The following is a 27,231-nucleotide window of genomic DNA, read 5'->3' on the forward strand; positions in this document are numbered from 1 at the left end:
CTTACATACTGTTGAAGTCGGAAGTTTACATACACCTTACCCAAATACATTTAAACTCAGTTTCTCAATTCCTGACATTTAATCCAAGTATAAATTCCCTGTCTTAGGTCAGGTAGGATCACCACTTTATTTTAGGAATCTGAAATGACAGAATAATAGTAGAGAGAATGATTTATTTCTTCCATCGCATTCCCAGTGGGTCAGAAGTTTACATACACGCAATTAGTATTTGGTAGCATTGCCTTTTAATTGTTTAACTTGGGTTAAACGTTTCGGGTAGCCTTCCACAAGCTTCCCACAATAAGTTGGGTGAATTTTGGCCCATTCCTCCAGACAGAGCTGGTGTAACTGAGTCAGGTTTGTAGGCCTCCTTGCTCAAACACGCTTTTTAAGTTCTGCTCACAAATGTTCTATAGGATTGAGGTCAGGACTTTGTGATGGCCACTCCAATACCTTAACTTTGTTGTCCTTAAGCCATTTTGCCACAACTTTGGAAGTATGCTTGGGGCCATTGTCCATTTGGAAGTATGCTTGGGGCCATTGTCCATTTGGAATACCCATTTGCGACCAAGCTTTAACTTCCTGACTGATGTCTTGAGATGTTGCTTCAATATATCCACATAATTTTCCTACCTCATGATGCCATCTATTTTGTGAAGTGCACCAGTTCCTCCTGCAGCAAAGCACCCCCACAACATGATGCTGCCACCCCCATGCTTCACGGTTGGGAGGGTGTTCTTCGGCTTGCAAGCATCCCACTTTTTCCTCTGAACATAACGATGGTCATTATGGCCAAACAGTTCTATTTTTGTTTCATCAGACCGGATGACATTTCTCCAAAAAGTACCATCTATGTCCCCATGTGCAGTTGCAAACCGTAGTCTGGCTTTTTTATGGCGGTTTTGGAGCAGTGGATTCTTCTTCCATTCTTCCTTGCTGGGCGGCCTTTCAGGTTATTTCAATATACAACTCGTTTTACAGTGGATATAGATACTTTTGTACCTGTTTCCTCCAGCATCTTCACAAGGTCCTTTGCTGTTGTTCTGGGTGCGAAAAAAGCGTTCTGTCTCCTAGAGATGATCGTGTCTCCTTCCTGAGCGGTATGACGGCTGCGTGGTCCCATGGTGTTTATACTTGCGTACTATTGTTTGTACAGATGAACGTGGTACCTTCAGGCATTTGGAAAATGCTCCCCTGGATGAACCAGACTTGTGGAGGTCAACAATTATTTTCTTTTTTTTAGGTCTTGGCTGATTTTCTTTTGATTTTCCCATGATGTCAAGCAAAGAGACACTGAATTTGAAGGTAGGCCTTGAAATACATCCACAGGTACACCTCCAATTGAGTCAAATGATGTCAAATGATATCAATTAGCCTATCAGAAGCTTCTAAAGCCATGCCATCATTTCTGGAATTTTCCAAGCTGTTTAAAGGCACAGTCAACTTAGTGTATGTAAACTTCTGACCCACTGGAATTGTGATACAGTGAATTATAAGTGAAATAATCTGTCTGTAAACAATTGTTGGAAAAATTACTTGTGTCATGCATAAGAAAGATGTCCTATCCGACTTGCCAAAACTATAGTTTGTTAACAAGAAATGTGTGGAGTGGTTGAAAAATGAGTTTTAATGACTCCAACCTAAGTGTATGTAAACTTCCGACTTCAACTGTATGTCAACCTTTTGAAATTAGTGTCGACATAAAAAATATATATATGGAGGCGGGAATGGACTTTAATAGTTTTAGGCTCAGTGCATCTGGCAGGCGGCAGCTACTGCCACAATTTCACAATGTAACCAGTTGTTATTGAGGTTACATGAAATTGCATTAAGTCCTGTCTCAAATATAAGGAAAATATCTGTACATTTCAGCTATTTAAAAAAAACATTGGTCTGCTATTACGATTTATACTGTAGGAGTGAGTTCAATGAGACAATTCTGTTTCCAGCGCTCTACTGGGGGGGGGGGGGGGGCGCGAACTCCAGAGGTAGAGCTCAAGACGTGATCATTTTGCAAGTTTACTCAACAGTGTTGTCTCCAATCTATACCCCTCGAAAACCTCTCAAATGTCCCTTTGCTATCGTCAATGTGAAAACAGCCCTGGAAGCTCAATTTGAGTGAACATTATCACAGCCAAAGCTAAACTACTCACTTTGAGAATATTTGGGATTGTATGACTCTAACGTACATGGCCATCACTAGGATGTGTAACCTGGAAGAATTACTTTTAGAGATGATGGCCGATTTGTAGTTATTTAAGGTGTATTTAAGGTTAGCCACCAATTGATTTGCAGCATCGGGGCTGTCACTTTCAGCCTGCTTCTGTTTCCTGATGTATGTTGAGTGAAGTAACCTAGAGGACCTCCTTGAGGACCACTAGCAACAACAGGCGCTGATTCATTTGGCTCTACTCGCCAGGCATGCCACGCCAGGGATATAACACTCTGGCCCCCGTCTAAACATTTATCAAGCCTCCTCTGCCGTCTCTGCCTCCTCTCCTTCCTCAGTGTCTGCTCACTCATTGAAATGCAGAACAACGATCGCTTTGTTCAAAAATAATTTGCCCATGCTCTTGTAAGAGGCATGCCTTGGGGGACATGGGGGTGAGAATGGTCTTTTCCGGTGTCTAAATGAATCGTCTGGATGTCTGCACTGGACAGGTAGTCATCAGTTTGGGTAATATACCCCTACAGAGTGTGAGATGGTGTTGATTAGGAGGAGACTGATGGTTTACGTGATATTTGTTGTGCTGTGGAAGTCCAGGCAGGGACTAGGGTTGCTGCACTGCTGCCTCATCGCAATTAACTGCAAGGTTATCGTAGGCCTCAAATGTGAGCTGCTTTTTGACATTTGATATATAATGATGTACTTTGTTGGTGTTTTAATGATGGGACTGTTTCTAGGTGGTGTAAAAGGAACGCTAAGTAACCCCCTACTGGGTTCTTATTCCAAAGTGAGGTCACCAGAAAGACTGCACTAGCCAGTCTGTGATATCCTATTCCACCTGCAAAGAAATGCTGCTTGGGCTGAGTCTGAAGACTCCTTTCCTTACACCTTAGTGCTGAGAGATTACCCAACATTTTATATATATTTTTTTCAGTTATTAAATGACTAATTGACTGACGTTAGTTAAATTACTTGAATTTCATTTAGTTAATTTTTTTGTGAGCCCAAAGCGCCATTTCTCTAGAGAGAAATCAAATCATTCATGAAAGAAATCCAGTGAAGAACTATGTGGGACGCTGGGCTGAAGGGAGATGTAGTTTTCATTAAGCAAATATTCAACCTAGTTTAGTACAGAAATGTGGTAATTAACTACAATGACCATAATCCACTGCACCATTTCCCCCCAGTTTAGACGGATCCGAGAGGAAGAGACTACGCGAGAGGTTTCATTCTCGCCAAAGTCTGTCCAAACTAAGCCCAATGCGTTTCTATGGGCTTATTTTGGACCTAAGTTTGTCGCCTGCCTTCCCGCATTTGGGGCAATGACTTCCATCGTTAGGGGGAGACGTGAGCATCTCATCATTATACAGTATACAGATCTCTGGACAAATACACTTTTACGCCTGTTAGGTTAGACACATATAGACTGCATAGACAACATGAGAGAGGAATGTGCACAACGATGAGAGTGACAAAGACAGTTCGTGAAAGTATGCCTCATGTACTTTGAAGAAGTAGTAAAATAATTTTGTCAGACGGCTCTGCAGTATACTAAGTAAGGCTAGCTAAATAGGATGACTAAAGACAGTACAGTATGGAGAGTACATCCTGTTAGATGGCCTAGCTGGCTGACTGCTACTGCCTGATCAGAGATTACATATTTTATTATTTCATAGTCATTTCCTATTTTTCTATTGATGCCTACCCAATGTGGCCCTGATCAGAGACCCAATGGAATATTTTCAATGTTTTGGCAATTGTATGTTTGCTATTTTTGACTTTGGAATTCCCATTAAAAAGCTCCAAAATCACTGTAACGTCATTATTTCATATTGTATTACATGCTTAAAAAAATGATCCATCGAACCGACCTCAGAAAGCACTAATCACTCGGCGCTATTACACCTTGATAAGGGCTTTTGTGGACAGAAGCTACCCTGATGAATATTTCAAAATTCAAATGATTTGTGGTGAAGAGGGGATGATTAAATATGAAAGGCTTCGTCTCCCTTCCTAGAGCAGTGAGGGTGAAAATCTTCACAAAGAGATCCTGTGTCACATGAACAAGCAGGTTCCGTTACGCCTTGGAGTCACTGTTCTGGCATCCCATTACTCTTCTTCTCTCTTTAAGACACATTGCTTCTTGAACTTTTCAACGGTGTCCCATTTTTTTTACTGTACATTAACCACGGTGTACTTGTGTGAAGCGCCATGTTGCCAATGCGTAGTTTGTGTGCTTTTGCACAATGTACTTGGGTAAACATATTGGTTTGCAATTTTCAAATGTTGTCTCAGGTCAGCCAGAGGTCGGTAATCCAGGGGTGGAGCAAAGGTACAGGACGGCAGGCAGGCTCAGAGACAGGCAGTGGTCAGGCGGTCAGGACAGGCAAAGTTCAAAATTCAGGAGGACAAAAAGAGCGACTAGGAAAAACCAGGAGCTGAGACAAACTGCTGGTAGGCTTGAACAAACAAGAAGACCTGGCAACAGACAGAGAACACAAGTATAAATACACAGGGGATAATGAGGAAGATGGATGACACCTGGAGGGGCGTGGAGACAAGCACAAAAACAGGTGAAACAGATCAGGGCGTGACACCAGATGTGTTGGAGGGTTTTACACCCAAACAGAAACATTCAATTAATTGTATGTTATTGGTGTAGTTTAACCAAATATTAGGCCTAATTAATTTTGGAAAAGAAAATGGAAGGCTGTCATTAAAGCTGCAATATGTAACTTTTTGGGTGACCCGACCACATTAAAGTGTGTGTGTTTATAGATCTTTCATTCTCATTGAAAGCAAGTCTAAGACGCAGTAGTTCTATGTGCGCTATTTCTATGCTTCCCATTCTTACGTTTAGTTTGTGCATCTTTTACTTTAGTACACCTGCTTCAAACAGCTGAAAATACAATATTTGTATTTTATTTGACCTTTTATTTAACTAAGTCAGTTAAGAGCAAATTCTTATTTTCAATGACGGCCTAGAAACAGTGAGTTAACTGCATTGTTCAGGGGCAGAACAACCGATTTTTACCTTGTCAGCTCAGGGATTTGATCTTGCAACCTTTCAGTTATTTGTCCAATGCTCTAACCACTAGGCTACCTGCCGCCGCAATTTATGGAAAATATATTTCAGTGGTTTAGATGGTACAATAATGCTCTACACTGTACTTGCTTGCTTTGTCACAAACTGAAATTAGGCAAACTATTAGAATTTTAGCAACCAGAAAATAGCGGAGCGATTTCTGCGTAGTGCATCTTTAACTGTGGTTGATTTGAATAGGCACTTATTGCATAGTTTTTTTATTGAAGTTTCTGTTGAAGATATAGCGTCATTTTACAGTCATTGTAATTTCCCAAAAATGTTACAATTCATTTGGTGACAGGCCCATTTGTGTGCATTAGTGACTGTCTAATCAACTGAAACTGAGTTTAGGCCATACTTTACATTGATATGACAACAAATGATGGAAGCTTGAGGATGCAGAACTTCCAAAGCAATTCAGGCACGTTCAGTGACTGAATATCCTCCTGCTCTCAACCTCTTTTCCTAGAGCTCTCCAGCCCGTTAGCCTGTACCCAGACCCACCAACATGTGGAAACAGCAGACCGCCATTATGAAGTGTTGAGAGGGCCCTATGCCCTTAGGGACATAACCTTCATTTGGCGTCAAATCGCTATTCTCTGTGCCTTGGCCTTCTCTTCGCTTTTATTGTTGTTCTGCATATTGTCTCCCAGGCCACACCTTGCCTGTGTGTCTGACATGAAGTGCAAATAACATATAAAATGTGCATATATATATAAGCTTGTCAGACCATGCTGACATACGAATTGATGAGAGCTGCATGACCGTTTCGAAGTCTGAACACTGTGGATCATCACTTCACTTAAACAAATAGATCTACTGAGATTTTCATGCAACCATCTAACCAAAGGTATGAAAGTGGACATGGAATCAGAACATCTACAGTACCAGTACCACTAATAAATATACACTGCTCAAAAAAATAAAGGGAACACTTAAACAACACAATGTAACTCCAAGTCAATCACACTTCTGTGAAATCAAACTGTCCACTTAGGAAGTAACACTGATTGACAATAAATTTCACATGCTGTTGTGCAAATGGAATAGACAACAGGTGGAAATTATAGGCAATTAGCAAGACACCCCCAATAAAGGAGTGGTTCTGCAGGTGGTGATCACAGACCACTTCTCAGTTCCTATGCTTCCTGGCTGATGTTTTGGTCCCTTTTGAATGCTGGCGGTGCTTTCACTCTAGTGGTAGCATGAGACGGAGTCTACAACCCACACAAGTGGCTCAGGTAGTGCAGCTCATCCAGGATGGCACATCAATGCGAGCTGTGGCAAGAAGGTTTGCTGTGTCTGTCAGCGTAGTGTCCAGAGCATGGAGGCGCTACCAGGAGACAGGCCAGTACATCAGGAGACGTGGAGGAGGCCGTAGGAGGGCAACAACCCAGCAGCAGGACCGCTACCTCCGCCTTTGTGCAAGGAGGAGCAGGAGGAGCACTGCCAGAGCCCTGCTAAATGACCTCCAGCAGGCCACAAATGTGCATGTGTCTGCTCAAACGGTCAGAAACAGACTCCATGAGGGTGGTATGAGGGCCCGACGTCAGCAGGTGGGGGTTGTGCTTACAGCCCAACACCGTGTAGGACGTTTGGCATTTGCCAGAGAACACCAAGATTGGCAAATTCGCCACTGGCACCCTGTGCTCTTCACAGATGAAAGCAGGTTCACACTGAGCACATGTGACAGACGTGACAGAGTCTGGAGACGCCGTGGAGAACGTTCTGCTGCCTGCAACATCCTCCAGCATGACCGGTTTGGCGGTGGGTCAGTCATGGTGTGGGGTGGCATTTCTTTGGGGGGCCGCACAGCCCTCCATGTGCTCGCCAGAGGTAGCCTGACTGCCATTAGGTACCAAGATGAGATCCTCAGACCCCTTGTGAGACCATATGCTGGTGCGGTTGGCCCTGGGTTCCTCCTAATGCAAGACAATGCTAGACCTCGGAGGCTGGAGTGTGTCAGCAGTTCCTGCAAGAGGAAGGCATTGATGCTATGGACTGGCCCGCCCGTTCCCCAGACCTGAATCCAATTGAGCACATCTGGGACATCATGTCTCGCTCCATCCACCAACGCCACGTTGCACCACAGACTGTCCAGGAGTTGGTGAATGCTTTAGTCCAGGTCTGGGAGGAGATCCCTCAGGAGACCATCCGCCAACTCATCAGGAGCATGCCCAGGCATTGTAGGGAGGTCATACAAGTATTTGATACACTGCTGATTTTGCAGGTTTTCCTACTTACAAAGCATGTAGATGTCTGGAATTTTTATCATAGGTACACTTCAACTGTGAGAGACGGAATCTAAAACAAAAATCCAGAAAATCACATTGTATGATTTTTAAGTAATTAATTTGCATTTTATTGCATGACATAAGTATTTGATACATCAGAAAAGCAGAACTTAATATTTGGTACAGAATCCTTTGTTTGCAATTACAGAGATCATACGTTTCCTGTAGTTCTTGACCAGGTTTGCACACACTGCAGCAGGGATTTTGGCCCACTCCTCCATACAGACCTTCTCCAGATCCTTCAGGTTTCGGGGCTGTCGCTGGGCAATACGGACTTTCAGCTCCCTCCAAAGATTTTCTATTGGGTTCAGGTCTGGAGACTGGCTAGGCCACTCCAGGACCTTGAGATGCTTCTTACGGAGCCACTCCTTAGTTGCCCTGGCTGTGTGTTTCGGGTCGTTGTCATGCTGGAAGACCCAGCCACGACCCATCTTCAATGCTCTTACTGAGGGAAGGAGGTTGTTGGCCAAGATCTCGCGATACATGGCCCCATCCATCCTCCCCTCAATACGGTGCAGTCGTCCTGTCCCCTTTGCAGAAAAGCATCCCCAAAGAATGATGTTTCCACCTCCATGCTTCACGGTTGGGATGGTGTTCTTGGGGTTGTACTCATCCTTCTTCTTCCTCCAAACACGGCGAGTGGAGTTTAGACCAAAAAGCTCTATTTTTGTCTCATCAGACCACATGACCTTCTCCCATTCCTCCTCTGGATCATCCAGATGGTCATTGGCAAACTTCAGACGGGCCTGGACATGCGCTGGCTTGAGCAGGTGGACCTTGCGTGCGCTGCAGGATTTTAATCCATGACGGCGTAGTGTGTTACTAATGGTTTTCTTTGAGACTGTGGTCCCAGCTCTCTTCAGGTCATTGACCAGGTCCTGCCGTGTAGTTCTGAGCTGATCCCTCACCTTACTCATGATCATTGGTGCCCCACGAAAATTGCGCCAACAGTTGTTGGCTTCTCACCAAGCTGCTTGCCTATTGTCCTGTAGCCCATCCCAGCCTTGTGCAGGTCTACAATTTAACCCTGATGTCCTTACACAGCTCTCTGGTCTTGGCCATTGTGGAGAGGTTGGAGTCTGTTTGATTGAGTGTGTGGACAGGTCTTTTATACAGGTAACGAGTTCAAACAGGAAATGAGTGGAGAACAGGAGGGCTTCTTAAAGAAAAACTAACAGGTCTGTGAGAGCCGGAATTCTTACTGGTTGGTAGGTGATCAAATACTTATGTCATGCAATAAAATGCAAATTAATTACTTAAAAATCATACAATGTGATTTTCTGGATTTTTGTTTTAGATTCCGTCTCTCACAGTTGAAGTGTACCTATGATAAAAATTACAGACCTCTACATGCTTTGTAAGTAGGAAAATCGGCAGTGTATCAAATACTTGTTCTCTCCACTGTATATATTAGTGCACATTTTAGGCCCTCTTTATCCGTGGAGTGAAAATATGGAAACGCATGACTTTTCTTTGCCATTTGTCCTTCAAGATATGAAAAGGTTGTTCTTTTAAAATGTATTTTTCAGCACTTTTAGTACAGCACGTTGTAGATGGGAGTACTGTCGCAACCTGACATGTCATTTTGTCAGTGTATTAAGGCCTTTTTCTGGTCCCTAGAAGCAGGAGAGGTGTGTTTGGAGGCAGACAGTTTTTTTCCTTCTAAGATAGGTGACCTTCAACTCACTGTTGATCGAGGGAAGAAATTGGTTCTGTGATATTCCTGGCTGAACAAATAAAGGATTGTTTTATAATTATCCCCTATTACTTCCTTCTCGGCTGAGTTCTAACAATCTGTTAAATGCACTACAGACTTTTTGTAGGGTGACTATAATTCAATAATGTAATTTGGGTTTATATAGACTTGAAATGATATTGAATGGCTTGTTTTTTGCTGAAATGCATTTTTACTGTGAGAAAATAGTGAAATTAAAATAAGTATTGAATTATTGAATTATTATTGTTCTCAGTGGTAAATGCATGTAGATGGGAGTTGACACTTTGGAATTACTTCAAATGCTAACCTTTTGTAAAGTTCGTACATAATGATGTTTGTAAACAAAATCATTAGCTGCCCTTTTCTATTTCCTGGAGTTAAAGACACTCTAAGACATGCATACAGTACCAGTCAAAAGTTTGGACACATCTACTCACTTAAAGGGTTTTTCTTTCTTTCTTTTTTTAAATTTTACCCCCTTTTCTCCCCAATTTTCGTGGTATCCAATCGCTAGTAATTACTATCTTGTCTCATCGCTACAACTCCCGTACGGGCTCGGGTGAGACGAAGGTCGAAAGTCATGCGTCCTCCGAAGCACAACCCAACCAAGCCGCACTGCTTCTTAACACAGCGCGCCTCCAACCCGGAAGCCAGCCGCAATGTGTCGGAGGAAACACCGTGCACCCGCCCCCCTTGGTTAGCGCGCACTGCGCCCGGCCTGCCACAGGAGTCGCTGGAGCGCGATGAGACAAGGATATCCCTACCGGCCAAACCCTCCCTAACTCGGACGACGCTAGGCCAATTGTGCGTCGCCCCACGGACCCCCCGGTCGCGGCCGGCTGCGACAGAGCCTGGGGGCGAACCCAGAGACTCTGGTGGCACAGCTAGCGCTGCGATGCAGTGCCCTAGACCACTGCGCCACCCGGGAGCGGTTTTTCTTTATTTTGACTGTTTTCTACATTGTTGAATAATAGTGAAGACATCAAAACTATGAAATAACACACGTGCAAAGCTGTCATCAAAGCAAAGGGTGGATACTTTGAAGAATCTCAAATATAAAATATATTTTGATTTAACAATTCTTTGGTTACTACATGATTCCATATGTGTTATTTCATAGTTTTGATGTCTTCACTATTATTCTACAATGTAGAAAATAGCATAAATAAAGAACAACCCTGGAATGAGTAGGTGTCCACATTTTTGACTGGTACTGTAGATGTTCTGATTCCATGTCCACTTTCATACCTTTGGTTAGATGGTTGCATGAAAATCTCAGTAGATCTATTTGTTTAAGTGAAGTGATGATCCACAGTGTTCAGACTTCGAAACGGTCATGCAGCTCTCATCAATTCGTATGTCAGCTGTCTGCATGGTCTGACAAGTTTTAATGCCAACTCTGCACTTTCACTGCTGGCTCCCTGAATTTGCATAAAATTAAATTTTTCTGTAACGCTAACAAGACACTTGGTGTTCATTCAATCAGCTCCTGAAGTCTCCTTTGTTCTGAGTGCCATCATGGGGCTGTGTGGCTGAAATAAAATAAATAATTTCTTATGCAGCAGGCTTGTGACTGCTCACCAAGGCCACCGTGGGATTCATAATGACAGTTATTTTCAATAGTTTGTGAAAGTAGGGAGCTGAAGACCGCTACTCCCGCTGTAGGTTGATTTAACTCCTTAATATCACCTGCTGGCAACACAACATATCGAACAACATTAATTGAGTTATTCACAATACTGTTGGCAGTATTGTTGAGACTCCCTAAACTAATTCGTTTGCATTGTGTTAGGCATCATGACCGAGTCTTTGTAGTAGAATAATTCCTCACCTGTATCCATTTTTCTCCAAGGTGGTAGTGTTGATGCTCAAGTGAGCGTTTCTTAGCAACCACTCCTCAGCGCACCTGTCATTGCAGGCTTTAAACTAGTGCCCTCAGAGACCTATACCCCCAGATCTATTCTAAATTAATTGAATTTAGAATAGAGATCAGTGTCATTGTCAGAGATTTGTTAAATTAACAATGTCAGTTATTCGTACACAAACAATACATGTGTGACGCCGTCAATGTTGGGGTGTGTTTTTAAAGAGCTTGGTGTAATCATGCTAGCGCAGGGCTTGATTAACCACTAACACACTTTGAGATAGTCCCTATTCACTGATCATGAAAAACATTTCCCCATTCTATAAAAACAATTCTAAATGAACTTGATTGTCCAAGTTGCTAGCTCTCTGATAACCATCAAAGCTGGTGAAATGAACTTGCACAGAAATAGCCAATATTGTTGATCTCTTGCAGTGGAGCAATTTCACAACACATCTACTCAATCTCTTTTGCCACAGCATCCATATCTTTGTTGGACAGATACACTTTGACGGTTCCAGATGGTTAATCTTGTTAAATTGACTCAATTTACGTATTACTGTTTGCTTATCGAGATTCTGATGTCTCTGTCAACAAGGGGAAGATGACTTTCCATCTTATATCCAGACCATTCTAATCCAATATCCAATAGAGAGTGACCTTTTGGGATTTGCAACAGCATTGGCAATCGTCCTGTTTACAGCATTTCTAGCCCCTAAAATTCAATAAAGTTAACGCCAAGTCTAGATTGATGTCACAAAACGATATGAAGTGTAAATACCTAAGATGATTTGATGGGGAGATATCAAACTGTGGGAATTTCTGTCCTGCTCGAGAATTAAATTATTCATAGATATCCCCAAGGTCTAAAAATCACTCTGGAGTTAAAGTGGCACATTTAGTTTTTTCTTGCATGTTATCAATGTCAGATTTTATTTTTTTTCTCTAATGGACTGACCTCTAAGTTTGCCACACCATTTGCAAATTCTGCAACATGTAATTGCTAGAGCAGATAATTGGCTCATGTTGAATTAATTTGCCTAATAATTAACACTTGTCTTTTGACCCTAATACTGTATTTTGGGCACCAATACTGTCCCATGTTCTTTGCCTGTCATTTTGCCAAACGAGTAAAGGTCCTTACTGAAGGTTTCTTGACTGAAAAAATATATCTTTACTCCTCTCTTCCCAGATCTTCTATGCCCAGATCTTCTCCAAAGGGATCTGGTGTTTCTTGTCTTGACACAGGTAACCATTTCTCTGCCATCGTAATATTTGAGAAATCTTTCAAACTTGTAGAACTGCTGACTAGGGAACCATTTTAGATGCATGCAAATGAGCCGTATGTGAATTTAATGTGATTCCAACCTTTGCCAACGTAGGCTGCTGTGATGTCACAAAGTTCCCTCAGATGCTCTTTATTGACCAACGTTATAGAGATAACTAGAACGTTGACTGCCCCAACTCCCTCTCCTCCACATTCTCCCTCTCTTCTTCTACTCAACGTCCTCCGCCTCCACCTTCTCCCCTTTTCCTTCTCCTCTCATCTGCCTTCTCCCCCTCTCCGCCTCCTCCCACTCTCCTCCTCCTCACCCATCTCCTCCGCCTCCTCCCTATCTCCTTTTCCTTCCCTCCTCCTCTTCACCCCTCTCCTTCATCTCCTCCTGCTCTCCTTCTACTCTCCTCTGCCTCCTCCCCCTCTCCTCCTCCTCACCCCTCTCCTCTGCCAACTCCCCCTCCTCACCCTTCTCCTCTGCCTACTCCCCCTCTCTTCCCCCTCTCCTTCTCTCCTCTGTCTCCTCCCCTTCTCCTCACCCCTGTCCTCTGCCTCCTTCCCCTCTCTACATGCTCAGGCTTGGCAAGGCATTTCCATGGAGCTCCAGTCCAAGGTATTGATGACCCAGGCTGATGAAGAAATGGAGCCAGGACTAGTGGTGGCTTCCTCATCTATGCAGCATGAAGTTTTTCACTGTGCCACTGAAGTGTCAACTTTGACATCACTGTGGTACTTCTTCATTTTCCTACAGTGCTCTTGGCTGGTTTAGGAATCTCAGCAGTCAGCACCATAGGTCTGAGGATAGTTTAACTTCCCTCAGTGTTGCATTACGCTTTAATCACCATCTGGCCGTCTGTGCGTGAGCTCATTAAGATCTCCAACTGATTTTATTTGCTTTCAGATACATGACCCCAGTAAGTCTGAGAAGGACAACTGTTGGATTCTAGTTTGTACTCAGGATGTCCATCAAATCAAATCAAATCAAATGTTATTGGTCACATACAGATGTTTAGCAGATGTTATTGCGGGTGTAGCGAAATTGTGTTTCTAGCTCCAACAGTGCAGTAAAATCTAACAATGCACACAAACCTAAAAGTAAAATAATGGAATTAAGGAAAATATAAATATCAGGATGAGCAATGTGGGAGTGGTATAGACTAAATACAGTAGAATATAATACAGTATATACACATGAGATGAGTAAAGCAAAAATATGTAAACATTATTGAAGTGATTAGTGGTCCATTATTAAAGTGGCCAGTGATTTCAAGTCTATGTATATAGGGAAGCAGCCTCTAAGGGCAGGGTTACGTAACCGGGTCGAAGCGGCCTAGTGATGGCTATTTAACAGTCTGATGGCCTTGAGATAGAAGCTGTTTTTCAGTGTTTCGGTCCCAGCTTTGATGCACCTGTGCTGACCTCACCTTCTGGATGATAGCAGGGTGAACAGGCAGTGGCTTAGTTTGTTATTGTCCTTGATGATCTTTTTGGCCTTACTGTGACATTGGGTGCTGTAGGTTTCCTGGAGGGCAGGTAGTTTGCCCCCGGTGATGCGTTGGGCAAACCGCACCACCCTCTGGAGAGCCCTGCGGGCGGTGCAGTTGTCTTACCAGGCGGTGATACAGCATGACAGAATGCTCTCAAATGTGCAGCGTAAAGGTTTGTGAGGGTTTTTGGTGCCAAAACAAATTTCTTCAGCCTCCTGTGTGGGTGGACCATTTCAGATTGTCAGTGTTGTGTACGCCGAGGAACTTGAAGCTTTCCACCTGCTCCACCGCGGTCTCATCGATGTGGATAGGGGCGTATTCCCTCTGCTGTTTCCTGAAGTCCACGATCAGCTCCTTTGTTTTGTCGACATTGAGTGAGAGGTTATTTTCCTGGCACCACACTCCTGGGGCCTTCATCTTCTCCCTGTAGGCTGTCGTCATGGTTGGTAAGCAAGCCTACTACTGTTGCGTCGTCTGCAAACTTGATGATTGAGTTGGAGGCGTGCTTGGCCACGCAGTCATAGGTGAACAGGGAGTACAGGAGGGGACTGAGCACGCACCCTTGTGGGTCCCCTGTGTTGAGGATCAGTGCAGTGGAGGTGTTGTTTTCTACCTTCACCACCTGGGGGCGACCCGCCAGGAAGTCCAATGGCACACTGGGGAACAGTTACTATGCTCAAGCATTGTGGTCTCTAATACTAATAGTCCACGACCCTCATACTGAACTGGTGGAACGCGGGCTGGATCCGGACCCAGAATGGAGTCAATATGGGTCCCGATATGATACTCCTGGTATCATATGAACACACAGAAGACATGAATAAATGTGTAGAATTGAAGGAAATTAGCTTTGGCCTGGTGATGGACCTGTTTTTATTCTACAGTTTGGCCTGGTGGTGGAGCTGTTTTATTTGTACAGTTTGGCCTGGTGGTGGACCTGTTTTTATTCTACAGTTTGGCCTGGTGGTGGAGCTGTTTTATTTGTACAGTTTGGCCTGGTGGTGGAGCTGTCTTATTCTACAGTTTGGCCTGGTGGTGGAGCTGTTTTATTTATACAGTTTGGCCTGGTGGTGGAGCTGTTTTTATTCTACAGTTTGACCTGTTGGTGGAGCTGTTTTTATTCTACAGTTTGACCTGTTGGTGGAGCTGTTTTTATTCTACAGTTTGGCTTGTTGGCGGACCTGTCTTTTCATTGTACAGTTTGGCCTGTTGGTGGAGCTGTCTTTTCATTGTACAGTTTGACCTGTTGGTGGCGCTGTCTTTCTATTCTACAGTTTGACCTGTTGGTGGAGCTGTGTTTTTATTCTACAGTTTGGCCTGTTGGTGGACCTGTTTTTATTCTACAGTTTGGCCTGTTGGTGGAGCTGTGTTTTTATTCTACAGTTTGGCCTGTTGGTGGACCTGTTTTTATTCTACAGTTTGGCCTGTTGGTGGAGCTGTGTTTTTATTCTACAGTTTGACCTGTTGGTGGACCTGTTTTTATTCTACAGTTTGGCCTGTTGGTGGAGCTGTCTTTTCATTGTACAGTTTGACCTGTTGGTGGCGCTGTCTTTTTATTCTACAGTTTGGCCTGTTGGTGGCGCTGTCTTTTTATTCTACAGTTTGGCCTGTTGGTGGCGCTGTCTTTTTTATTCTACAGTTTGGCCTGTTGGTGGCGCTGTCTTTTTATTCTACAGTTTGGCCTGTTGGTGGCGCTGTCTTTTTATTCTACAGTTTGGCCTGTTGGTGGCGCTGTCTTTTTTATTCTACAGTTTGGCCTGTTAGTGGCGCTGTCTTTTTATTCTACAGTTTGGCCTGTTGGTGGCGCTGTCTTTTTATTCTACAGTTTGGCCTGTTGGTGGCGCTGTCTTTTTTATTCTACAGTTTGGCCTGTTGGTGGCGCTGTCTTTTTTATTCTACAGTTTGGCCTGTTGGTGGAGCTGTCTTTTTATTCTACAGTTTGGCCTGTTGGTGGACCTGTATTTTCATTCTACAGTTTGGCCTGTTGGTGGCGCTGTCTTTTTATTCTACAGTTTGGCCTGTTGGTGGCGCTGTCTTTTTTATTCTACAGTTTGGCCTGTTGGTGGTGCTGTATTTTCATTCTACAGTTTGGCCTGTTGGTGGAGCTGTCTTTTTATTCTACAGTTTGGCCTGTTGGTGGACCTGTATTTTCATTCTACAGTTTGGCCTGTTGGTGGAGCTGTCTTTTCATTATGCAGTCCATTTTCTTTCCAGTGAAACATGTTCATTTGTGAAAGGCATTTTCTCACATTTTCTCTCTCAAGTACTTATAAACTTCAGAAAGCAACCTATTTAAGCCAATTAAAGTGAGTGATTATAGATGATGAAATGTAGAAACAAGATGTTCCATGTGTTTTTCTTCATTTTGCTGAGGTTATTATGACCTGACCTTTTTACAAAGACTGAAATGTTTTCCATGAAACAGTCAATACAATTACTGTTCAGTTACTAACAGTCTAGGCAGCAGGAAGAAACACTGATAATAGTTTTTATTTTCCACGTTTTGTACATCGGATGCACTGAAAGGACATGGTCATTTAATAGTCTCTGAGTCATATAATAACTATTGTGAGCCACAGGCAGGGGGCCGCCAGGGATTTTGGGCCCTATGAAAGATATCACTTTGGGCCCCACCACCACAGGCCACACCAACCCTGTGCAATTGCTGTAACCTCACACCTCCAGAACCCAATCGACCCATTCAAAGCTTTAAATAACTCTACCTTTGCAGGCTTGCAACTCTCTTGTAGTCCAATATTTACTGTACGATATTTACTGACGGTGAGCTGTGAAAATATAACACTGTGCAGACATGCATGCAACATTCTACAGTGGAATTCACTATTTGATGCAAGACTGATACCCTCTAAGAAATGTGCTAAAGGCCATCTTTTACAGTCTAAATGTAATTTTAATGGCAAAATTATTGAATGGAAAATCTCTTAACATTAATGAATAACTTAAAAATAAATATACCTTAAATATACATTAAACTCTTCGATTAAAATAAATGAACATTATCATCTATAAAATGATATAACAAACAAAATAATAAAATCAGCAGCAGATTTTTGAACTAAGTATACATACCAACTAGAAAATCAGCAGCTGTAAAAGTGAAAATGGAAAATGGAAATGAAAAGGCCTGATGGTGGCGCTAGAGGAAAGGTCAAGTGGTCACCAAATCAATAGGTTTCTTCCACTTGGGGTCTTGATTGTGCACAACACATTTTATGGCAATCCAGCCATTACTTTGAGATATATCTTGTTCTCAGTCTTGTTCTCACCCTGTGGGCATTGTGTGTAGTGATCCAATATCCATAGCCTTGCCATTTAACAGTTATCACTGGCCCTTGCTCAGCCTTACTCACCAAGAGCCCAGCGCCGAGCCTTCTTGCTAGCAAAGTCACTGATCAAGTATTTGAAGTCCAGCTTTCTAGCTAACTGACTTTCAATGGACAGCATGACAAGACTGCAAAGCCTGTCCTGGGATATAGTGGACCTCAAACTGTTTTTTAAATCAGTTTTAGCTTACTGAAAGCTCTCTCGCCACCAGCAACAGTCACAGGCATTGTGCAAAATATACGTAAAGCAATGCACACTTCTACAAAAATACTTTGCAGCTGCATCTTACAAATTGCATTCAGGAGACCAAGAGGGGACAAGTTAGGGGGGAAAGTGGCAGCATATACAGTGTTCAGGTGTCTTACTTCATTTTGAAACTCAGGTGTCAGATCTCTGGAATACTTAATGATCAGTGGTTGGCACACAGAAGGGACATTATCCTCACTAATCTGCCCAACTTTCAGAACAGCAGAAAATTCTTCAATTAATTTTTTCAGTGGTGTGGAACCTAGTATCCAAGTCACTTATGATGTTGTCCGTAGCAGTAAAAAACACTGTGATCTGAAACACCATTGCTGCACTGTCCTGAGCTGTCTCTTCTTGAGAGGTCTCATAATGGAATCTCTTCCCTTTCCTCTGGCGGCTGTGTTTCTTGCTAAATTGAGGTGCAACATCCATTTGCGTAGCAATCAGTGCTGCCTCAGACAGGAGAGACTCCCATCCATCTCTAAGAGTCTGCATCTCTTCCTTTAAGGCTCTGATATTGGTTGCCTCTGTGTCTAGTGAGATTTTTCCTGACTGGAGAATCACATTCCTGTCCTTAATGCATTGCAGTACCTGCAATTATGCCAACTGACATGTCATTCAACACAATGCTGCTCACCACCTCCTTCAGTTGGGAGAAGGGCTGGTTCAGGGTTATGGGGATGGGGAGACAGGTCTGCTGAGCCTGAAGCTGCATCTGTTGGGCCTGGCACCAAGCAGGGGCAGGGACAACTGATTTAGTATGAATAGCTTGCTAAAGTTTGCCTGCATTGATTAAAGGTCGGCTAAATGAGGTGTGAAGTGTAAACACAGACTTTTCTGTGAAGATTTAAAGTTAACTAATGTTATGGGAGCAAAAGTAACCTATTTCACTATGGACTAAGCTAACAGGTTAATTTCCACCACTCCACCACTTTGTGAAAAATTGGGTGACATACTGTCACCCTTTTTTTCTCTCTCTCTCTCCTGTCTTTCTTTTCTTTCTTTTCGTTTTTGGAAGCGAGATTTTTCTTTAGGAAGCTGAGACATGATGCTCTACTGCACTCCTCACTCGCAATTCACTGCTAGCAAGTACCGTTCACGCCTGTTTTCGGGTCAGGACCGAACCATTTCATGTAAATAGAGGGGGGTGGGGGTGATTGGGCAATACAGATGCTCTCTGGATGTTTACTTTTTGCCAAAAACAATAAGAAAAATAAAACGTTTGTTTTATTAGTACATTATGAATATTATATTAGTGATGATAGGTATATTTTTTTCAATATTAAATTATCAACCTAACGTTCTAATATTTGTTTAGGGCTCGTCAGTCACAGGCCCTTGGAATCGCCGTAACTCCCACCCGCATATGGCGCCCCTGGGAAGTTATTCTATGACTTGGCTTGTGGGGGGAGGGGGGGGGGGGGGGTCAAATCTCAGAAGGACGGACCTATGTACAGGGACTAAATGGCTGTCTGGGAAGACTGTGGGAAACATCAGTGCAAAACGCTGTAGTCCTGAAGAACTCTGTATTGTCATTAACAACACAGGGAGGCATTTGAATTGGTGTGCGTTAGAAGTGAGTTGCCAAATGTACTTAAAGGCTCACCACAGTTATTTGCCAATAATATGTAAACATGCACTAGAAACTGCTCTTGTGATGTGCAAACCAAATGTATGTTTATTTTATTATTATTCATGTGATTTCCTTCCCCCCCATAATTTTCTGCCAATAGGACGCAGGAACCTTTCATATTGGTATGAAACTTCAATGTTAAGATTCTCTTCAAGTTTAAGACTACGTTAAACAGGTAGAATACTGAAATACTCTGGTTGTCCTCTTTCCTTTATGCAAATTGTTCACCTAGTGTTGTTTGTTCTCCACTTGTAGATTTGGGATATTCACGCTTTACAGAAATTGTCGTTGTTACACAGCCAAGTCCTCTTCCACTTTGGCTTCATGAAGATGTCTATTTTGTAAATATGAAGTGTCAGGGAGGCTTTGCAAAAAAGAGATCAGAATCCAATCCAGTATCCAATCAGGATCAAATAGCCATATGAAGCCAGTACAGCAGAAAGTGATTGCCATGGTAATGAAGTTGGGGAGGGAGGACACTCACTGGCCTCAGGTCAGCCTATGAGATTTCTCAATATGTCTGGCTCCTCCACAACGGGACAGGCTGACCCCACTCTGCTAGACTTCCAAAAGCGTTCGTCGTCCACCTATTTCATGGCAATTATCCGGATCACCAACCGCTGGAATAGAGAATTGTCCCTTTTCATTCTACCCCTATAAGTGCGCCATTGTGGCTGTTGTGTGCTGTTATAATGGCGATTCTCTTCCGTCGAGGTCAGTGAGGAGACATCACAGGAAGTGTAATTTAAAGAGCGTGAAATTCAAAGCTGCTTCCCCATCGGACTAGATTTCCCCACTCTGGAATTTTGATGTCTAGAGACAAATATTTACCTTCCTGTTTTCAGTTTGTCTTTTTTCCACTCTTGCATCTGCAGTTGTTAGGATGAAGTAACACTGTATGGCATCAACACATGGCTGAGGTTTCAAACAAGCCCAATTGTTCTGATAAGCCTTTTGGGATCGAGAAAATAATCAGATAAAAAAATAATCTGATAAAAAAACTGGCTAACTAAACTTTACCCCTTTTTTATGATAGTCTTTGATGATTGCAGAAACCCCATATGATGGTTGAATTAGTAATATATGCTTAAACTGTACCTGCACAACAAGGCCTAAGTTTAAATGCTTATAATTAATGCCAGCATGCAGGTGATCAATAAACATGAAAAATTAGGCAATCAATGGGTCGAGCAGCTGTGGTAGCTAGATGTACAGAACAGAGGGAGGGGCACACTGACTCAGAACAGAGGGAGGGGCACACTGACTCAGAACAGAGGGAGGGGCACACTGACTCAGAACAGAGGGAGGGGCACACTGACTCAGAACAGAGGGAGGGGCACACTGACTCAGAACAGAGGGAGGGGCACACTGACTCAGAACAGAGGGAGGGGCACACTGACTCAGAACAGAGGGAGGGGCACACTGACTCAGAACAGAGGGAGGGGAACACTGACTCAGAACAGAGGGAGGGGCACACTGACTCAGAACAGAGGGAGGGGCACACTGACTCAGAACAGAGGGAGGGGCACACTGACTCAGAACAGAGGGAGGGCACACTGACTCAGAACAGAGGGAGGGGAACACTGACTCTTGTGTCAGTAAATCTGGCTCTAGCTCCATGAGACAAGACATCCGTTACAGTTTTTCAGCATCAGGGTTTTTTGGATGTCTGGCTCTTAATTTCTGAAAGGTGTTCTGATCTGGTGGCGATGAAAAGTGCACGGTGGTCTGGCCACGGTATCCAACTTGTCGCCGCTTCAAAAGCTCCCAAAGCCACGTCTCTTTAAAAGATATGGGTCTTTCTATAAAATAATTGAGCCAATGTGTGACATTGGGATCAAAATTTCAAATGGTTTGAAATAAAAAGGATTTTCATGCAGTTCCACATGTACTTAGAGGAATTAAAGTGAATACATGCAAACTGGCCCATAATACCACCTATACAACAACATCCTTTAAGCAGAGTTCATACAGACATTGGCTAGTCACATTCAAGCACTTAATTGTAATTGTCAAGGACCTCAGTGTTATACAATAGTATAATTTATATAATTGTGTATATGTAGGGCCTAATATAGAACCCCCCCCCAAAAAGCATGCAAAACTGTCCAAAAAAAGCAGCCCATTACCACTTCAAGAATAATACATTTTGTAGGCCTTGCCAATGCATTGATATAAAATGAAATATGTAACAATAATGTGGACATGGTGACTAAATAGATTGGATGCATGGTGATTTTTCTGTACCCTATGTGGCTGACGCAGGCACACATGATAAAGCCAGGAATCTCACCATCACTGTTATTATAATGAGAAAGTGACCAAACACCATGTTCCTTTTTTAATGGAAGGATTTGTATGGAAAGCCAAGTTGAAGCCAGCATTAGACTTTGTCATCTTCATAATAACCACACGTGAATTTACTGCAACAGAGTAGCACAACACCCAGAGTAGCGCAACACCCAGAGTAGCGCAACACCCAGAGTAGCGCAACACCCAGAGTAGCGCAACACCCAGAGTAGCGCAACACCCAGAGTAGCGCAACACCCAGAGTAGCGCAACACCCAGAGTAGCGCAACACCCAGAGTAGCGCAACACCCAGAGTAGCGCAACACCCAGAGTAGCGCAACACCCAGAGTAGCACAACACCCTTCAATTGAAGCTGCGGCAAACAAACGAAAGTGGGCACATCTGTCACAATAATTATAAGGGAGCAGGAGAACTTGTAATTTTTGTAGCCAATTTATAATAACTTTAAGCACCAAATTGAGGAAATGTCAGATTTTCAAGGTAGGCCTATTCAAGTACTTGAATTTCTGAGCTTCAAATTCAAGTAGGCTACTTCAAGCCCCTTACATTTTGTTTTCCATGTCACACAATACATTTGCCATGTTATATCATTACCAGATCATGTTTTGAATAAGACCACTAAGCTATGTAATTTGTCATTCTATCCAGAATAATCAATAGGAATTGGGTTGGGTGTTGTGCAATAGTCTATTTTACACAATTGTGCACAATAGACTCTGTCCTATCTGAGGAACAAAAACATATGAAAACATGAACTCATTACCTTGATGCTTTCTCTGTTAAATCTTACGAGACCCTGTTGTAAATCAAGCAGACAACAACAGATGATCAGCATCAATTCGCTAGTGATATTAGATCCATCCTGGATCCAGGTACAACTGTCTTCCCCAGAGTAACGCATAAGACACCAATATATTCTGGACATTCCTCACAAACACCTTTTCCCCAGCATTTGTTGCATCAGATGTGCTATCACAACAACTGTTTGTCACTTGACTGTCATTCGGGTGAAATTCCTTCCTGGATCTGATGATGATGTGTGAAAATATCAGGGTGTAACTAATCAGCTGGACACCAAATGCACATCAACAAGTATTATGCATAATTATTGAAGCACCACATTAATGACAGTATCAATTTAGGTTTTAAGTGTCAAGGTGAGGTGACTCTTCCGGTTCAAGCATTTGATTTCGCAATGCATACGTTATTTTGAATTTGTCTGTCCATAAACTGTTTTCACCCTGTAACATAAGGAGACATGATGTTGCACTGCATTTCTGAGATTTCTGTACAAACAACGGTCTGACAGATCCAGGATACTTACAAGGTTCAAGTTCAGTATCTAATTTAACTGATTAATGCTTAATACATGATATAGCAACTTACACTACCATATAACAACTTACACGGTTTAATTTCACACACTTTTGTTAATACAGATCTGTCAAGACGTTAACCATGATAACGGGTTAAACAGGTTTTTAAATCAACCTGTGAATTTGATTGAATATAGCTATGATCCCTTATATCTTATGTAATGACATGACCAATTTTGGCTGATTTATTATCAATGACTTATCAACAGCTGTAACAAGTTGTCAAGTGTAGGAAATCCTCACTGGTGTCCTAGTTTATAGAATGACCCATATCCTGTCATGCTGGCTTTAGTGTTGATTGATGTCCCTTGAAAGGTCCTCATCAAATCAAGCTTTTATTTATACAGCACATTTCACACATGGAATGCAACACAATGTGCTTAACAGGAAAAAACAAATACAAATAATGAAAATAATATTTACTACACAACAAACATAAGAGGATAAAAACAAAAGAATAACAATACAAACTAAACTTCTAAAAATCACCCTAAGTAAAAGCAAAGCTAAAAAGGTGTGTTAAGATCTCTTTTGAATATGTCCACAGTTTTGGCCCCCCTCAGGTTCTCTGGCAGGCTATTCCAGAGGCTGGGGTCATAGTAACTAAAGGCTGCCTCTTGGTCCTAGGCTTTGGGATAGTTAAAAGGCCAGTGCCAGAGGTCCTGAGGGACCTACTGGGTACATAAATTACCTTTTAAAAGCATGTTTGACCATGTATTGGAGTGCACAATCATGGATTGATTTAAAAACCAATAGAATAATCTTAAAATGAATTCTAAACTCACAGGCAGCCAGTGCAGAGACTTTAAAACCGGTGTAATGTGTGCTGTCTGTCTGGTCTTGGTCAGTACCCGTGCTGCAGCTTTCTGTATGTTTTGCAGTTGACCAATGGCTTTCTTGGGAAGACGAGACAGGAGAGTGTTACAGTAGTCAAGCCTGCTTGTAGTAGAAGCATGGATGAGTCTCTCTGTATCAGCCTGAGAGAGAAATGGCTGTACCTTGGCAATGCTCCTCAGGTGGTTAAAAAGCTTCTCATGTGCTTTAATTGTTTCAGTGGCCATTTTGGACCTCAAGTCAGATCCATATATATCTCAAAAGTTTAGAATCTCTGCATCTTTTCTGACGGCCTGAGGAAATTTCAGACTTTCTTGGGATTTCTTTCGTGTTAAATTTTACAAACACTATTTAACAATGACTGAATCATGTTAGAGCTTGGGGGCGGAAACATCCAAGTGGAAGCTTTCCCAAGTCAGATGCTTATTGGATATTCGTAAAATATATTAGAGGCTGTGAATTGTGGAATTTGTGCAGACAGGAATATAAGGTTCTTCATGGTTGAGTTTAATAACATCTCTTGTGTAAAACATTAATCACATCGCTGGGTTGGCGTACCATTTCTTCCAACTGGCATGAAGAAGAAAAACACTTCCTCTCCATAAGCCACCAAGTGACATCATTTCAATGAGGATGTTCAACTTTGTAAGACCTTAGCCAGCCTGTATCCTATGCTTGGTTGCAGTATTATTACAGTAACATTTAATTATTTCAGCAACTTTCAGCAAAGTTCACTGATTCCTTCTAAACACGTTAAAGTGCTGCTGTAGCTTGTGCCTCTTTACCGCTTTTGTCACACCCTGATCTGTTCACATGTCTTTGTGCTTGTCTCCACCCCCCTCCAGGTGTCGTCCAATTTCCCCATTATCCCCTGTGTATTTATACCTGTGTTCTCTGTCTGTTGCCAGTTCGTTTTGTTCGTGAAACCTACCAGCATTTGTTCCCCTGCTCCTGCCTGTTTCTTGCTCCTGTTTTTTAGTCCTTCCCGGTTTTGACCATTCTGCCTGCCCTGACCCTGAGCATGCCGTTCTATACCTTGCCCACCTCACAGGATTATTGACCCCTGCCTGCCCTGACCCTGAGACTGCCTGCCGTTCTGGACCCTTTGCACCCTCTCTGTATTATTGACCCCTGCCTGCCTTTAACCTGTCCTTTGCCTGGCCCTGTATTAGAAATCAACTTTTGTTTATTCGACACTGTCTGCATCTTTGTCATACCCCCCCCTCCTCTCTTCTCCAGACCATTTCCGGAGACCTTCTCCCTTACCTCACCTCGCTCATCAACTCATCCTTGACCGCTGGCTACGTCCCTTCCGCCTTCAAGAGAGCGAGAGTTGCACCCCTTCTGAAAAAACCTACACTCGATCCCTCCGATGTCAACAACTACAGACCAGTATCCCTTCTTTCTTTTCTCTCCAAAACTCTTGAACGTGCCGTCCTTGGCCAGCTCTCCTGCTATCTCTCTCAGAATGACCTTCTTGATCCAAATCAGTCAGGTTTCAAGACTAGTCATTCAACTGAGACTGCTCTTCTCTGTGTCACGGAGGCGCTCCGCACTGCTAAAGCTAACTCTCTCTCCTCTGCTCTCATCCTTCTAGACCTATCGCCTGCCTTTGATACTGTGAACCATCAGATCCTCCTCTCCACCCTCTCCGAGTTGGGCATCTCCGGCGCGGCCCACGCTTGGATTGCGTCCTACCTGACAGGTCGCTCCTACCAGGTGGCGTGGCGAGAATCTGTCTCCGCACCACGTGCTCTCACCACTGGTGTCCCCCAGGGCTCTGTTCTAGGCCCTCTCCTATTCTCGCTATACACCAAGTCACTTGGCTCTGTCATATCCTCACATGGTCTCTCCTATCATTGCTATGCAGACGACACACAATTAATCTTCTCCTTTCCCCCTTCTGATAACCAGGTGGCGAATCGCATCTCTGCATGTCTGGCAGACATATCAGTGTGGAAGACGGATCACCACCTCAAGCTGAACCTCGGCAAGACGTAGCTGCTCTTCCGCCCGGGGAAGGACTGCCCGTTCCATGATCTCGCCATCACGGTTGACAACTCCATTGTGTCCTCCTCCCAGAGTGCTAAGAACCTTGGCGTGATCCTGGACAACACCCTGTCGTTCTCAACTAACATCAAGGCGGTGACCCGTTCCTGTAGGTTCATGCTCTACAACATTCGCAGAGTACGACCCTGCCTCACACAGGAAGCGGCGCAGGTCCTAATCCAGGCACTTGTCATCTCCCGTCTGGATTACTGCAACTCGCTGTTGGCTGGGCTCCCTGCCTGTGCCATTAAACCCCTACAACTCATCCAGAACGCCGCAGCCCGTCTGGTGTTCAACCTTCCCAAGTTCTCTCACGTCACCCCGCTCCTCCGCTCTCTCCACTGGCTTCCAGTTGAAGCTCGCATCCGCTACAAGACCATGGTGCTTGCCTGGCACCTCCGTACCTTCAGGCTCTGATCAGGCCCTACACCCAAACAAGGGCACTGCATTCATCCACCTCTGGCCTGCTCGCCTCCCTACCTCTGAGGAAGTACAGTTCCCGCTCAGCCCAGTCAAAACTGTTCGCTGCTCTGGCACCCCAATGGTGGAACAAACTCCCTCACGACGCCAGGTCAGCGGAGTCAATCACCACCTTCCGGAGACACCTGAAACCCCACCTCTTTAAGGAATACCTAGGATAGGATAAAGTAATCCTTCTAACCCCCCCCCCCCTTAAAAGAGTTAGATGCACTATTGTAAAGTGGTTGTTCCACTGGATATCATAAGGTGAATGCACCAATTTGTAAGTCGCTCTGGATAAGAGCGTCTGCTAAATGACTTAAATGTAAATGTAAATACCTGAAACCTGGTAGTACGAACTGGCCATGACTGACCCAGCAAACTTGGACTAGCTCCGCAACACCCTCTCCTCCCAAGGAGCCACCATTGTCTCATGGAAGTGTTCCAGACCTTAGCCAAATGCCATGACCGAGCGTTTAACACATTTCTGGAGCAATTCCGTGGTTTGTCTGTTAGGCAGTCTACCACAATGGTGATCTCCTAGCCTACCACAGTGTCCCGAGAACCCCGCTTACCTCCTCCGGAGCGCTATGCTGGAGATTCCGGAACCTGCCGGGCTTTTCTCTCCCAGTGCTCCCTCATTTCGAGCTGCAGCCTTCTTCGTTCCCCTCGGGCCGCTCAAGGATAATGTACATCATAACGTTGATGTCCAGGAGGGCACTCGCCTGGGACACGGCGGTGTGGGAGCAACAATCCGCCGTCTGCCTCGGTCTGGAGGAATTTGTGGAGGAGGTTCGGAAGGTGTTTGATTCTCTGTTGTTCGCAAGCTGCTCCAGCTACGTCAAAACTCCCGTAGTGTGGCAGGCTATGCAGTGGATTTCCACACGTTGGCAGCGGAGAGTGCTTGGAACCCAGAAGGGCTGTTCGACATGTTCCTACACAGAGTATCAGAGGAAGTAAAGGACGAGTTTGTAGCCCGGGAACTACCGATGGATCTTGACTCATTCATCGCCTTGACCATTCGGATCGATGGGCGACTACGGGAACGAAGGAAGGAGAGGAGATTCGATTCCACCTCACCTCCGAGGT

At 43.7% G+C, this 27,231-nt stretch overlaps 1 pseudogene; it reads left to right on the top strand.

Annotated features, from left to right (window-relative positions):
- LOC139580291 (DNA primase large subunit-like) overlaps positions 1 to 27,231 on the top strand; it is a 111,796-nt pseudogene that overhangs the window by 40,719 nt on the left and 43,846 nt on the right.

Source organism: Salvelinus alpinus, chromosome 7 (genome assembly GCF_045679555.1).
Source record: "Salvelinus alpinus chromosome 7, SLU_Salpinus.1, whole genome shotgun sequence".
NCBI classification, from domain to species: Eukaryota; Metazoa; Chordata; class Actinopteri; order Salmoniformes; family Salmonidae; genus Salvelinus; species Salvelinus alpinus.